We start from the raw sequence: 19166 nt of genomic DNA, 5'->3' as shown, positions 1-19166 counted from the left end.
CACGCCGTCTCACCCTACATCAAGCCCTCAGACACTAAATCACGCCCTCTCACCCTACATCACGCGCTCTCACTATACATCATGCCCTCTCACCCTACATCACGCCCTCACACCCTACATCACGCCCTCTCACACTACATCACGCACTCACACCCTACATCACGCCCTCTGACCATACAACCACGCTCTCACACCCTACATCACGCCCTCTCACCCATACATCACGTGCTCTCACCCTACATCACGCCCCTCTCACCCTACATCACACCCACTCACCCTACATCACGCCCTCACACCCTACATCACGCCCTCTCACCCTACAACCACGCCCTCTCACCCTACATCACGCACTCACACCCTACATCACGCTCTCTCACCCTACATCACGCCCTCACACACTACAACCACGCCCTCACACCCTACATCACGCCCTCACACCCTACAACCGCGCCCTCACACCCTACATCACGCCCTCACACCCTACATCACGCCTCACACCCTACAACCACGCCCTCACACCCTAATTCACGCCCTCTCACCCTACATCACGCCCTCTCACCCTCCATCACGCCCTCACACCCTACATCACGCCCTCTCACCCTACACCACGCCCTCTCACCCTACATCACGCCCTCCACACCCTACATCACGCCCTCACACCCTACATCACGCCCTCTCACCCTCCATCACGCCCTCACACCCTACATCACGCCCTCTCACCCTACACCACGCCCTCTCACCCTACATCACGCCCTCACACACCCTACATCACGCCCTCACACCCTACATCACGCCCTCACACCCTACATCACGCCCTCTCACCCTACATCATGCCCTCTCACCCTACATCACGCCCTCACACCCTACATCACGCCCTCACCCTACATCACGCCCTCACACCCTACATCACGCCCTCTTACCCTACATCACGCCTCTCACCCTACATCACGCCCTCACACCCTACATCACGCCCTCTCACCCTACATCACGCCCTCACAGCCTACATCACGCCCTCTCACCCTACATCACGCGCTCTCACCATACATCACGACCTCTCACCCTACATCACGCCCTCTCACCCTACAACACGCCCTCTCACCCTACATCATGCCCCCACACCCTACATCACGCCCTCACCCTACATCACGCCCTCTCTCCCTACATCACGCCACAGACACTACATCACGACCCTCACCCTACATCACGCCCTCTCACCCTACATCACGCCCTCTCACCCTACATCACGCCCTCTCACCCAACATCACGCCTCTGACCATACAACCACGCCCTCACACCCTACATCACGCCCTCTCACAATACATCACGCCCTCTCACACCATCACGACGCCCTCTCACCCTACACCACGCCCTCTCACCCTACGTCACGCCCTCTCACCCTAATTCACGCCCTCTCACGCTACATCACGTCCTCTCACGCTACATCACGCCCTCTCACCCTACATCACGTCCTCTCACCCTCCGTCACGCCCTGACACCCTACATCACGCCCTCTCACCTTACACCACGCCCCTCTCACCCTACATCACGCCCTCACACCCTACATCACGCCCTCTCACCCTACATCACGCCCTCTCACCCTACATCACGCCCTCAACACCTACATCACGCCCTCTCACCCTACATCACGCCCTCTCACCATACATCACGCCCTCACCTACATCACGCCCTCTCACCCTACATCACGCGCTCTAACCATACATCACGCCCTCTCACCCTACATCAACGCCCTCTGACCATACAACCACGCCCTCTCACCCTACACCACGCCCTCTCACCCTACATCACGCCCTCACACCCTACATCATGCCCTCTCACCCTACATCACGCACTCACACACTAACATCACGCCCTCTCACACTACATCACGCCCTCTCACCCCTACCTCACGCCCTCTCACCATACAACCACGCCCTCACACCCTACATCACACCCTCTCATGCTACATCACGCCCTCACACCCTACAACCACGCCCTCTCACCCTACATCATGCCCTCAAACCCTACATCACGCCCTCTCACCCTACATCACGCCCTCACACCCTACATCACGCCCTCTCACCCTACATCACCCCCCTCACCCTACATCACGCCCTCACACCCTACATCACGCCCTCTCACCCTACATCACGCCCTCTCATGCTACATCACGCCCTCACACCCTACATCACGCCCTCACCCTACATCACGCCCTCACACCTACTTCACACCCTCTCACAATACATCACGACCTCTCACCCTACATCACGCCCTCTCACCCTACGTCACGCCCTCTCACCCCTACATCAAGCCCTCTCACCATACATCACGCCCTCTCACCATACATCACGCTCTCTCACCGTACATCACGCCCTCTCACCATACATCACGCCCTCTCACCATACATCACGCTCTCTCTCACGTACATCACGCCGTCTCACCCTACATCACGCACTCACAACCCTACATCACGCCCTCTCACCATACATCACGCCCTCACACCATACATCACGCACTCTCACCATACATCACGCCCTCAACACCATACATCAGGCCCTCTCACCCTACAATCACGCGCTCTCACCATACATCACGCCCTCACACCCTACATCACGCCCTCTCACCCTACATCACGCGCTCTCCACCATACATCACGCCCTCACACCCTACATCACGCCCTCTCACCCTACATCACGCGCTCTCACCCTACATCACGCCTCCACACCCTACATCACACCCTCTCACAATACATCACGCCCTCACACACTACAACCACGCCCTCACACCCTACATCACGCCCTCACACCCCTACAACCACGCCCTCACACCACCCTACATCACGCCCTCACACCCTACATCACGCCCTCACACCCTACAACCACGCCCTCACACCCTAATTCACGCCCTCTCACCCTACATCACGCCCTCTCACCCTCCATCACGCCCTCACACCCTACATCACGCCCTCCTCACCCTACACCACGCCCTCTCACCCTACATCACGCCCTCACACCCTACATCACGCCCTCTCACCCTACACCACGCCCTCACTCCCTACATCACGCCCTCACACCCTACATCACGCCCTCTCACCCTACATCACGCCCTCACTCCCTACATCACGCCCTCACACCCTACATCACGCCCTCTCACCCTACATCATGCCCTCTCACCCTACATCACGCCCTCACACCCTACATCACGCCCTCACCCTACATCACGCCCTCACACCCTACATCACGCCCTCTCACCCTACATCACGCCCTCTCACCCTACATCACGCCCTCACACCCTACATCACGCCCTCTCACCCTACATCACGCCCTCTCATGCTACATCACGCCCTCTCACCCTACATCACGCCCTCACAGCCTACATCACGCCCTCTCACCCTACATCACGCGCTCTCACCATACATCACGCCCTCTCACCCTACATCACGCCCTCTCACCCTACAACACGCCCTCTCACCCTACATCACGCCCCCACACCCTACATCACGCCCTCACCCTACATCACGCCCTCTCTCCCTACATCACGCCCACAGACACTACATCACGCCCTCTCACCCTACATCACGCGCTCTAAACATACTTCACGCCCTCTCACCCAACATCACGCCCTCTCACCCTACGTCACGCCCTCTCACCCTACATCACGCCCTCTCACCATACATCACGCCCTCTCACCATACATCACGCTCTCTCACCGTACATCACGCCCTCTCACCATACATCACGCCCTCTCACCATACATCACGCTCTCTCTCCGTACATCACGCCGTCTCACCCTACATCACGCACTCACACCCTACATCACGCCCTCTCACCATACATCACGCCCTCACACCATACATCACGCACTCTCACCATACATCACGCCCTCACACCATACATCAGGCCCTCTCACCCTACATCACGCGCTCTCACCATACATCACGCCCTCACACCCTACATCACGCCCTCTCACCCTACATCACGCGCTCTCACCATACATCACGCCCTCACACCCTACATCACGCCCTCTCACCCTACATCACGCGCTCTCACCCTACATCACGCCTCCACACCCTACATCACACCCTCTCACAATACATCACGCCCTCACACACTACAACCACGCCCTCACACCCTACATCACGCCCTCACACCCTACAACCACGCCCTCACACCCTACATCACGCCCTCACACCCTACATCACGCCCTCACACCCTACAACCACGCCCTCACACCCTAATTCACGCCCTCTCACCCTACATCACGCCCTCTCACCCTCCATCACGCCCTCACACCCTACATCACGCCCTCTCACCCTACACCACGCCCTCACTCCCTACATCACGCCCTCACACCCTACATCACGCCCTCTCACCCTACATCACGCCCTCACTCCCTACATCACGCCCTCACACCCTACATCACGCCCTCTCACCCTACATCATGCCCTCTCACCCTACATCACGCCCTCACACCCTACATCACGCCCTCACCCTACATCACGCCCTCACACCCTACATCACGCCCTCTCACCCTACATCACGCCCTCTCACCCTACATCACGCCCTCACACCCTACATCACGCCCTCTCACCCTACATCACGCCCTCTCATGCTACATCACGCCCTCTCACCCTACATCACGCCCTCACACCCTACATCAGGCGCTCTCACCCTACACCACGCCCTCTCACCCTACATCACGCCCTCTCACCCTACATCACGCGCTCTCACCATACATCACGCCCTCTCACCCTACATCACGCCCTCTCACCCTACAACACGCCCTCTCACCCTACATCACGCCCCCACACCCTACATCACGCCCTCACCCTACATCACGCCCTCTCTCCCTACATCACGCCCACAGACACTACATCACGCCCTCTCACCCTACATCACGCGCTCTAAACATACTTCACGCCCTCTCACCCAACATCACGCCCTCTGACCATACAACCACGCCCTCACACCCTACATCACGCCCTCTCACAATACATCACGCCCTCTCACCCTACATCATACCCTCTCACCCAACACGACGCCCTCTCACCCTACATCACACCCTCTCACGCTACATCACGCCCTCTCACCCTACATCACGTCCTCTCACCCTCCGTCACGCCCTGACACCCTACATCACGCCCTCTCACCTTACACCACGCCCTCTCACCCTACATCACGCCCTCACACTCTACATCACGCCCTCACACCCTACATCACGCCCTCTCACCCTACATCACGCCCTCTCACCCTACATCACGCCCTCACACCCTACATCACGCCCTCTCACCCTACATCACGCCCTCTCACCCTACATCACGCCCTCACCCTACATCACGCCCTCTCACCCTACATCACGCCCTCTCACCCTACATCACGCGCTCTAACCATACATCACGCCCTCTCACCCTACATCACGCCCTCTGACAATACAACCACGCCCTCTCACCCTACACCACGCCCTCTCACCCTACATCACGCCCTCACACCCTACATCACGCCCTCTCACCCTACATCACGCACTCACACCCTACATCACGCCCTCTCACACTACATCACGCCCTCTCACCCTACCTCACGCCCTCTCACCCTACATCACGCCCTCTCATGCTACATCACGCCCTCACACCCTCCGTCACGCCCTCACACCGTACATCACGCCCTCTCACCCTACACCACGCCCTCTCACCCTACATCATGCCCTCAAACCCTACATCACGCCCTCTCACCCTACATCACGCCCTCACACCCTACATCACGCCCTCTCACCCTACATCACGCCCTCTCACCCTACATCACGCCCTCACCCTACATCACGCCCTCACACCCTACATCACGCCCTCTCACCCTACATCACGCCCTCTCATGCTACATCACGCCCTCACACCCTACATCACGCCCTCACCCTACATCACGCCCTCACACCCTACTTCACACCCTCTCACAATACATCACGACCTCTCACCCTACATCACGCCCTCTCACCCTACGTCACGCCCTCTCACCCTACATCACGCCCTCTCACCATACATCACGCCCTCTCACCATACATCACGCTCTCTCACCGTACATCACGCACTCTCACCATACATCACGCCCTCTCACCATACATCACGCTCTCTCACCGTACATCACGCCGTCTCACCCTACATCACGCACTCACACCCTACATCACGCCCTCACACCTAACATCACGCCCTCTCACCATACATCACGCCCTCACACCATACATCACGCACTCTCACCATACATCACGCCCTCACACCATACATCAGGCCCTCTCACCCTACATCACGCGCTCTCACCATACATCACGCCCTCACACCCTACATCACGCCCTCTCACAATACCTCACGCCCTCTCACCCTACATCACACCCTCTCACCATACATCACGCCCTCTCACCATACATCACGCCCTCACACCTAACATCACGCCCCCACACCCTACATCACACCCTCTCACCATACATCACGCCCTCTCACCCTACATCACGCCCTCTCACCATACATCACGCACTCTCACCATACATCACGCCCTCACACCATACATCAGGCCCTCTCACCCTACATCACGCGCTCTCACCATACATCACGCCCTCACACCCTACATCACGCCCTCTCACAATACCTCACGCCCTCTCACCCTACATCACACCCTCTCACCATACATCACGCCCTCTCACCATACATCACGCCCTCACACCTAACATCACGCCCCCACACCCTACATCACACCCTCTCACCATACATCACGCCCTCTCACCCTACATCACGCCCTCTCACCCTACGTCTCGCCCTCTCACCCTACGTCACGCCCTCTCCCCCTACATCACACCCTCTCACCATACATCACGCCCTCTCACCCTACATCACGCCCTCTCACCCTACGTCTCGCCCTCTCACCGTACATCACGCCCTCACACCCTACATCACGCCCTCTCACCATACATCACGCCCTCAGACCATACATCACGCCCTCACACCATACATCACGTCCTCTCACCCTACATCACGCCCTCACACCCTACATCACGCCCTCACACCCTACATCATGCCCTCACACCATACATCACGCCCTCACCCTACATCACGCCCTCTCACCCTACATCACGCCCGCTCACTCTACATGACGCCCTCTCACCATACAACCACTCCCTCACACCATACATCACGTCCTCTCACCCTACATCACGCCCTCACACCCTACATCACGCCCTCACACCCTACATCATGCCCTCACACCATACATCACGCCCTCACCCTATATCATGCCCTCTCACCCTACATCACGCCCACTCACTCTACATGACGCCCTCACACCCTACATCACGCGCTCACACCCTACAACCACGCCCTATCACCCTACAACCACACCATCACACACTACATCACGCCCTCACACCCTACATCACGCCCTCACACCCTACATCACGCCCTCTCACCATATACCACGCCCTCTCACCCTACATCACGCCCTCACACCCTACATCACGCCCTCTCACCATACATCACGCCCTCTCACCCTACATCACGCTCTCACACCATACATCACGCCCTCACACCCTACATCACGCCCTCTCACCCTACACCACGCCCTCTCACCATACATCAGGCCCTCACACCCTACATCAGGCCCTCACACCCTACATCACGCGCTCTCACCCTACATCACGCCCTCTCACTTTACATCACGCCCTCTCACCCTACATCACACCTTCACACCCTACATCACGCCCTCTCACCCTACATCAGGCCCTCTCATCATACATCACGCCCTCTCACCCTACACCACGCCCTCACACCATACATCACGCCCTCTCACCCTACATCACGCCCTCTCACCCTACATCAGGCCCTCTCACCATACAACCACGCCCACTCACCCTACAATCACGCCCTCTCAGCCTACATCACACCCTCTCACCCTACATCATGCCCTCACACCCTACATCACGCCCTCTCACCATACATCACGCACTCACACCCTACATCACGTCCTCTCACCCCACATCACGCTCTCTCACTCTACATCATGCACTCTCACCCTACAACACGCCCTCACACCCTACAACCATGCCCTCACCCTATAACCACGCCCTCTCACCCTACATCACATCCTCTCACTCTACACCACACCCTCTTACCCTACATCACGCCCTCTCACCCTACATCACGCCCTCTCACCCTACATCACGCCCTCTCAACTTACATCATGCTCTCTCACCCTACATCACGCCCTCTCACCCTACACCATGCCCTCTCACTTCACATCACGCCCTCTCACCCTACATCACGCCCTCTCACCATACAACCACGACCTTTCACCCGACAACCACGCCCTCTCACCCTACATCACGCCCTCTCACCCTACAACACGCCCTCTCACCATACAACCACGCCCTCTCACCCTACATCATGTCCTCTCACCCTACATCACGCCCTCTCACCCTACATCAAGCCCTCTCACCCTATAACAAGGCCCTCACACCCTACATCACGCCCTCTCACCCTACAACAACGCCCTCACACCCTACATCACGCCCTCGCACCCTACATCACGCCCTCTCACCCTACATCATGCCCTCTCACCCTACATCACGCCCTCTCACCATACAACCACACCCTCTCACCATACAACCACGCCCACTCACCATACAACCACGACGTCTCACCCTACATCACGCCCTCTCACCCTACATCAGGCCCTCTCACCATACAACCACACCGTCTCACCCTACATCACGCCCTCTCACCCTACATCACGCCCTCTCACCCTACATCACACCCTCACACCCTACATCACGCCCTCACACCCTACATCACGCACGCACACCCTACATCACGCCCTCTCACCCTACATCACGCCCTCTCACCCTCCGTCACGCCCTCACACCCTACATCACGCCCTCTCACCCTACATCACGCCCTCTCACCCTACATCACGCCCTCACCCTACATCACGCCGTCACACCCTACATCACGCCCTCTCACCCTACATCACGCCCTCTCATGCTACATCACGCCCTCACACCCTACATCACGCCCTCTCACCCTACATCACGCCCTCTCATGCTACATCACGCCCTCTCACCCTACATCACGCCCTCTCATGCTACATCATGCCCTCACACCCTACATCACGCCCTCTCACCCTACATCACGCCCTCTCACCCTACATCACGCCCTCTCATGCTACATCACGCCCTCACACCCTACATCACGCCCTCTCACCCTACATCACGCCCTCTCATGCTACATCACGCCCTCTCACCCTACATCACGCCCTCTCATGCTACATCATGCCCTCACACCCTACATCACGCCCTCTCACCCTACATCACGCCCTCTCACCCTACATCACGCCCTCACCCTACAACAGGCCCTCTCACCCTACATCACGCCCTCTCACCCTACATCACGCCCTCACCCTACATCACGCCCTCTCATGCTACATCACGCCCTCTCACCCTACATCACGCCCTCTCACCCTACATCACGCCCTCACCCTACAACAGGCCCTCTCACCCTACATCACGCCCTCACACCCTACATCACGCCCTCTCACCCTACATCACGCCCTCTCATGCTACATCATGCCCTCACACCCTACATCACGCCCTCTCACCCTACATCACGCCCTCTCACCCTACATCACGCCCTCACCCTACATCACGCCCTCTCACCCTACATCATGCCCTCACACCCTACATCACGCCCTCTCACCCTACATCACGCCCTCTCACCCTACATCACGCCCTCTCACCCTACATCATGCCCTCTCACCCTACATCACGCCCTCTCACCATACAACCACGCCCACTCACCATACAACCACGACGTCTCACCCTACATCACGCCCTCTCACCCTACATCAGGCCCTCTCACCATACAACCACACCGTCTCACCCTACATCACGCCCTCTCACCCTACATCACGCCCTCTCACCCTACATCACACCCTCACACCCTACATCACGCCCTCACACCCTACATCACGCACGCACACCCTACATCACGCCCTCTCACCCTACGTCACGCCCTCTCACCCTACTTCACGCCCTCTCACCCTACATCACGCCCTCTCACCCTCCGTCACGCCCTCACACCCTACATCACGCCCTCTCACCCTACAACACGCCCTCACACCCTACATCACGCCCTCTCACCCTACATCACGCCCTCTTACCCTACATCACGCCCTCACCCTACATCACGCCGTCACACCCTACATCACGCCCTCTCACCCTACATCACGCCCTCTCATGCTACATCACGCCCTCACACCCTACATCACGCCCTCTCACCCTACATCACGCCCTCTCACCCTACATCATGCCCTCACCCTACATCACGCCGTCACACCCTACATCACGCCCTCTCACCCTACATCACGCCCTCTCATGCTACATCATGCCCTCACACCCTACATCACGCCCTCTCACCCTACATCACGCCCTCTCACCCTACATCACGCCCTCACCCTACATCACGCCGTCACACCCTACATCACGCCCTCTCACCCTACATCACGCCCTCTCATGCTACATCACGCCCTCACACCCTACATCACACCCTCTCACCCTACATCACACCCTCTCACAATACATCACGCCCTCTCACCCTACATCACACCCTCTCACAATACATCACGCCCTCTCACCCTACATCACGCCCTCACCCTACATCACGCCCTCTCACCCTGCATCACGCCCTCACACCCTACATCACGCCCTCTCCCTACATCACGCCCTCACACCCTACATCACACCCTCTCACAATACATCACGCCCTCTCACCCTACATCACGCCCTCTCACCCTACGTCACGCCCTCTCACCCAACATCACGCCCTCTGACCATACAACCACGCCCTCACACCCTACATCACGCCCTCTCACCCTACATCATACCCTCTCACCCAACACGACGCCCTCTCACCCTACATCACACCCTCTCACCCTACATCACACCCACTCACCCTACACCACGCCCTCTCACCCTACGTCACGCCCTCTCACCCTACATCACGCCCTCTCACCCTAATTCACGCCCTCTCACGCTACATCACGCCCTCTCACCCTACATCACGTCCTCTCACCCTCCGTCACGCCCTGACACCCTACATCACGCCCTCTCACCTTACACCACGCCCTCTCACCCTACATCACGCCCTCACACCCTACATCATGCCCTCTCACCCTACATCACGCCCTCACACTCTACATCACGCCCTCACACCCTACATCACGCCCTCTCACCCTACATCACGCCCTCTCACCCTACATCACGCCCTCACACCCTACATCACGCCCTCTCACCCTACATCACGCCCTCTCACCCTACATCACGCCCTCACCCTACATCACGCCCTCTCACCCTACATCACGCCCTCTCACCCTACATCACGCGCTCTAACCATACATCACGCCCTCTCACCCTACATCACGCGCTCTAACCATACATCACGCCCTCACACCCTACATCACGCCCTCTCACCCTACATCACGCCCTCTCACCCTACATCACGCCCTCTCACCCTACATCACGCCCTCTGACAATACAACCACGCCCTCTCACCCTACACCACGCCCTCTCACCCTACATCACGCCCTCACACCCTACATCACGCCCTCTCACCCTACAACCACGCCCTCACACCCTACATCACGCCCTCACACCATACATCACGCCCTCTCACCCTACATCACGCCCTCACACCCTACATCACGCACTCACACCCTACATCACGCCCTCTCACACTACATCACGCCCTCTCACCCTACCTCACGCCCTCTCACCCTACATCACGCCCTCTCATGCTACATCACGCCCTCACACCCTCCGTCACGCCCTCACACCCTACATCACGCCCTCTCACCCTACACCACGCCCTCTCACCCTACATCATGCCCTCAAACCCTACATCACGCCCTCTCACCCTACATCACGCCCTCACACCCTACATCACGCCCTCTCACCCTACATCACGCCCTCTCACCCTACATCACGCCCTCACCCTACATCACGCCCTCACACCCTACATCACGCCCTCTCACCCTACATCACGCCCTCTCATGCTACATCACGCCCTCACACCCTACATCACGCCCTCACCCTACATCACGCCCTCACACCCTACTTCACACCCTCTCACAATACATCACGACCTCTCACCCTACGTCACGCCCTCTCACCATACATCACGCCCTCTCACCATACATCACGCTCTCTCACCGTACATCACGCACTCTCACCATACATCACGCCCTCTCACCATACATCACGCTCTCTCACCGTACATCACGCCGTCTCACCCTACATCACGCACTCACACCCTACATCACGCCCTCACACCTAACATCACGCCCTCTCACCATACATCACGCCCTCACACCATACATCACGCACTCTCACCATACATCACGCCCTCACACCATACATCAGGCCCTCTCACCCTACATCACGCGCTCTCACCATACATCACGCCCTCACACCCTACATCACGCCCTCTCACCCTACATCACGCGCTCTCACCCTACATCACGCCTCCACACCCTACATCACACCCTCTCACAATACCTCACGCCCTCTCACCCTACATCACACCCTCTCACCATACATCACGCCCTCTCACAATACATCACGCCCTCACACCTAACATCACGCCCCCACACCCTACATCACACCCTCTCACCATACATCACGCCCTCTCACCCTACATCACGCCCTCTCACCCTACGTCTCGCCCTCTCACCCTACGTCACGCCCTCTCCCCCTACATCACACCCTCTCACCATACATCACGCCCTCTCACCATACATCACGCCCTCTCACCGTACATCACGCCCTCACACCCTACATCACGCCCTCTCACCATACATCACGCCCTCAGACCATACATCACGCCCTCACACCATACATCACGTCCTCTCACCCTACATCACGCCCTCACACCCTACATCACGCCCTCACACCCTACATCATGCCCTCACACCATACATCACGCCCTCACCCTACATCACGCCCTCTCACCCTACATCACGCCCACTCACTCTACATGACGCCCTCTCACCATACAACCACTCCCTCACACCATACATCACGTCCTCTCACCCTACATCACGCCCTCACACCCTACATCACGCCCTCACACCCTACATCATGCCCTCACACCATACATCACGCCCTCACCCTATATCATGCCCTCTCACCCTACATCACGCCCACTCACTCTACATGACGCCCTCACACCCTACATCACGCGCTCACACCCTACAACCACGCCCTATCACCCTACAACCACACCATCACACACTACATCACGCCCTCACACCCTACATCACGCCCTCACACCCTACATCACGCCCTCTCACCATATACCACGCCCTCTCACCCTACATCACGCCCTCACACCCTACATCACGCCCTCTCACCATACATCACGCCCTCTCACCCTACATCACGCTCTCACACCATACATCACGCCCTCACACCATACATCACGCCCTCACACCCTACATCACGCCCTCTCACCATACATCAGGCCCTCACACCCTACATCAGGCCCTCACACCCTACTTCACGCGCTCTCACCCTACATCACGCCCTCTCACTTTACATCACGCCCTCTCACCCTACATCACACCTTCACACCCTACATCACGCCCTCTCACCCTACATCAGGCCCTCTCATCATACATCACGCCCTCTCACCCTACACCACGCCCTCACACCATACATCACGCCCTCTCACCCTACATCACGCCCTCTCACCCTACATCAGGCCCTCTCACCATACAACCACGCCCACTCACCCTACAATCACGCCCTCTCAGCCTACATCACACCCTCTCACCCTACATCATGCCCTCACACCCTACATCACGCCCTCTCACCATACATCACGCACTCACACCCTACATCACGCACGCACACCCTACATCACGCCCTCTCACCCTACGTCACGCCCTCTCACCCTACTTCACGCCCTCTCACGCTACATCACGCCCTCTCACCCTACATCACGCCCTCTCACCCTCCGTCACGCCCTCACACCCTACATCACGCCCTCTCACCCTACAACACGCCCTCACACCCTACATCACGCCCTATCACCCTACATCACGCCCTCTTACCCTACATCACGCCCTCACCCTACATCACGCCGTCACACCCTACATCACGCCCTCTCACCCTACATCACGCCCTCTCATGCTACATCACGCCCTCACACCCTACATCACGCCCTCTCACCCTACATCACGCCCTCTCACCCTACATCACGCCCTCACCCTACATCACGCCGTCACACCCTACATCACGCCCTCTCACCCTACATCACGCCCTCTCATGCTACATCATGCCCTCAGACCCTACATCACGCCCTCTCACCCTACATCACGCCCTCTCACCCTACATCACGCCCTCACCCTACATCACGCCGTCACACCCTACATCACGCCCTCTCACCCTACATCACGCCCTCTCATGCTACATCACGCCCTCACACCCTACATCACACCCTCTCACCCTACATCACACCCTCTCACAAGACATCACGCCCTCTCACCCTACATCACACCCTCTCACAATACATCACGCCCTCTCACCCTACATCACGCCCTCACCCTACATCACGCCCTCTCACCCTGCATCACGCCCTCACACCCTACATCACGCCCTCTCCCTACATCACGCCCTCACACCCTACATCACACCCTCTCACAATACATCACGCCCTCTCACCCTACATCACGCCCTCTCACCCTACGTCACGCCCTCTCACCCTACATCACGCCCTCTCACCATACGTCATGCCCCTCACCATACATCACGCCCTCACACCATACATCACGCCCTCTCACCATACATCACGCACTCTCACCATACATCACGCCCTCTCACACTACATCACGCCCTCTCACCCTACATCACGCCCTCTCACCCTACGTCACGCCCTCTCACCGTACATCACGCCCTCACACCTAACATCACGCCCTCTCACCATACATCACGACCTCACACCATACATCACGCCCTCTCACCATACATCACGCACTCTCACCATACATCACGCCCTCACACCATACATGATGCCCTCTCACCATACATGATGCCCTCTCACCGTACATCACGCCCTCTCACCGTACATCACGCCCTCTCACCTTACATCATGCCCTCTCACCTAACATCACGCCCTCTCACCATACATCACGCCCTCACACCATACATCACGCCCTCTCACCATACATCACGCCCTCACACCATACATCACGCCCTCACACCCTACATCACGTCCTCTCACCCTACGTCACGCCCTCTCACCCTACGTCACGCCCTCTCACCCTACATCACACCCTCTCACCATACATCACGCCCTCTCACCATACATCACGCCCTCACACCAAACATCACGCCCTCTCACCATACATCACGCCCTCTCACCATACATCACGCCCTCACACCATACATCACGCCCTCTCACCATGCATCACGCCCTCTCACCATACATCACGCCCTCTCACCCTACATCACGCCCTCACAACATACATCACGCCCTCTCACCCTACATCACGCGCTCTAAACATACTTCACGCCCTCTCACCCAACATCACGCCCTCTGACCATACAACCACGCCCTCACACCCTACATCACGCCCTCTCACAATACATCACGCCCTCTCACCCTACATCATACCCTCTCACCCAACACGACGCCCTCTCACCCTACATCACACCCTCTCACCCTACATCACACCCACTCACCCTACACCACGCCCTCTCACCCTACGTCACGCCCTCTCACCCTAATTCACGCCCTCTCACGCTACATCACGCCCTCTCACTCTACATCACGTCCTCTCACCCTCCGTCACGCCCTGACACCCTACATCACGCCCTCTCACCTTACACCACGCCCTCTCACCCTACATCACGCCCTCACACCCTACATCATGCCCTCTCACCCTACATCACGCCCTCACACTCTACATCACGCCCTCACACCCTACATCACGCCCTCTCACCCTACATCACGCCCTCTCACCCTACATCACGCCCTCACACCCTACATCACGCCCTCTCACCCTACATCACGCCCTCTCACCCTACATCACGCCCTCACCCTACATCACGCCCTCTCACCCTACATCACGCCCTCTCACCCTACATCACGCGCTCTAACCATACATCACGCCCTCTCACCCTACATCACGCCCTCTGACAATACAACCACGCCCTCTCACCCTACACCACGCCCTCTCACCCTACATCACGCCCTCACACCCTACATCACGCCCTCTCACCCTACATCACGCACTCACACCCTACATCACGCCCTCTCACACTACATCACGCCCTCTCACCCTACCTCACGCCCTCTCACCCTACATCACGCCCTCTCATGCTACATCACGCCCTCACACCCTCCGTCACGCCCTCACACCCTACATCACGCCCTCTCACCCTACACCACGCCCTCTCACCCTACATCATGCCCTCAAACCCTACATCACGCCCTCTCACCCTACATCACGCCCTCACACCCTACATCACGCCCTCTCACCCTACATCACGCCCTCTCACCCTACATCACGCCCTCACCCTACATCACGCCCTCACACCCTACATCACGCCCTCTCACCCTACATCACGCCCTCTCATGCTACATCACGCCCTCACACCCTACATCACGCCCTCACCCTACATCACGCCCTCACACCCTACTTCACACCCTCTCACAATACATCACGACCTCTCACCCTACATCACGCCCTCTCACCCTACGTCACGCCCTCTCACCCTACATCACGCCCTCTCACCATACATCACGCCCTCTCACCATACATCACGCTCTCTCACCGTACATCACGCACTCTCACCATACATCACGCCCTCTCACCATACATCACGCTCTCTCACCGTACATCACGCCGTCTCACCCTACATCACGCACTCACACCCTACATCACGCCCTCACACCTAACATCACGCCCTCTCACCATACATCACGCCCTCACACCATACATCACGCACTCTCACCATACATCACGCCCTCACACCATACATCAGGCCCTCTCACCCTACATCACGCGCTCTCACCATACATCACGCCCTCACACCCTACATCACGCCCTCTCACCCTACATCACGCGCTCTCACCCTACATCACGCCTCCACACCCTACATCACACCCTCTCACAATATCTCACGCCCTCTCACCCTACATCACACCCTCTCACCATACATCACGCCCTCTCACCATACATCACGCCCTCACACCTAACATCACGCCCCCACACCCTACATCACACCCTCTCACCATACATCACGCCCTCTCACCCTACATCACGCCCTCTCACCCTACGTCTCGCCCTCTCACCCTACGTCACGCCCTCTCCCCCTACATCACACCCTCTCACCATACATCACGCCCTCTCACCATACATCACGCCCTCTCACCGTACATCACGCCCTCACACCCTACATCACGCCCTCTCACCATACATCACGCCCTCAGACCATACATCACGCCCTCACACCATACATCACGTCCTCTCACCCTACATCACGCCCTCACACCCTACATCACGCCCTCACACCCTACATCACGCCCTCTCACCATACATCACGCCCTCAGACCATACATCACGCCCTCACACCATACATCACGCCCTCACCCTACATCACGCCCTCTCACCCTACATCACGCCCACTCACTCTACATGACGCCCTCTCACCATACAACCACTCCCTCACACCATACATCACGTCCTCTCACCCTACATCACGCCCTCACACCCTACATCACGCCCTCACACCCTACATCATGCCCTCACACCATACATCACGCCCTCACCCTATATCATGCCCTCTCACCCTACATCACGCCCACTCACTCTACATGACGCCCTCACACCCTACATCACGCGCTCACACCCTACAACCACGCCCTATCACCCTACAACCACACCATCACACACTACATCACGCCCTCACACCCTACATCACGCCCTCACACCCTACATCACGCCCTCTCACCATATACCACGCCCTCTCACCCTACATCACGCCCTCACACCCTACATCACGCCCTCTCACCATACATCACGCCCTCTCACCCTACATCACGCTCTCACACCATACATCACGCCCTCACACCCTACATCACGCCCTCTCACCCTACACCACGCCCTCTCACCATACATCAGGCCCTCACACCCTACATCAGGCCCTCACACCCTACATCACGCGCTCTCACCCTACATCACGCCCTCTCACTTTACATCACGCCCTCTCACCCTACATCACACCTTCACACCCTACATCACGCCCTCTCACCCTACATCAGGCCCTCTCATCATACATCACGCCCTCTCACCCTACACCACGCCCTCACACCATACATCACGCCCTCTCACCCTACATCACGCCCTCTCACCCTACATCAGGCCCTCTCACCATACAACCACGCCCACTCACCCTACAATCACGCCCTCTCAGCCTACATCACACCCTCTCACCCTACATCATGCCCTCACACCCTACATCACGCCCTCTCACCATACATCACGCACTCACACCCTACATCACGTCCTCTCACCCCACATCACGCTCTCTCACTCTACATCATGCACTCTCACCCTACAACACGCCCTCACACCCTACAACCATGCCCTCACCCTATAACCACGCCCTCTCACCCTACATCACATCCTCTCACTCTAAACCACACCCTCTTACCCTACATCACGCCCTCTCACCCTACATCACGCCCTCTCAACTTACATCATGCTCTCTCACCCTACATCACGCCCTCTCACCATACATCACGCCCTCTCAACTTACATCATGCTCTCTCACCCTACACCATGCCCTCTCACTTCACATCACGCCCTCTCACCCTACATCACGCCCTCTCACCATACAACCACGACCTTTCACCCGACAACCACGCCCTGTCACCCTACATCACGCCCTCTCACCCTACAACACGCCCTCTCACCATACAACCACGCCCTCTCACCCTACATCATGTCCTCTCACCCTACATCAAGCCCTCTCACCATACATCAAGCCCTCTCACCCTACATCAAGCCCTCTCACCCTATAACAAGGCCCTCACACCCTACATCAAGCCCTCTCACCCTATAACAAGGCCCTCACACCCT

The sequence above is a fragment of the Hemitrygon akajei genome, chromosome 10 (assembly GCF_048418815.1).
Source record: "Hemitrygon akajei chromosome 10, sHemAka1.3, whole genome shotgun sequence".
Lineage (NCBI taxonomy): Eukaryota > Metazoa > Chordata > Chondrichthyes > Myliobatiformes > Dasyatidae > Hemitrygon > Hemitrygon akajei.
The sequence above is the reverse complement of the archived record's forward strand: the minus strand, read 5'-3'. Positions refer to the sequence as shown.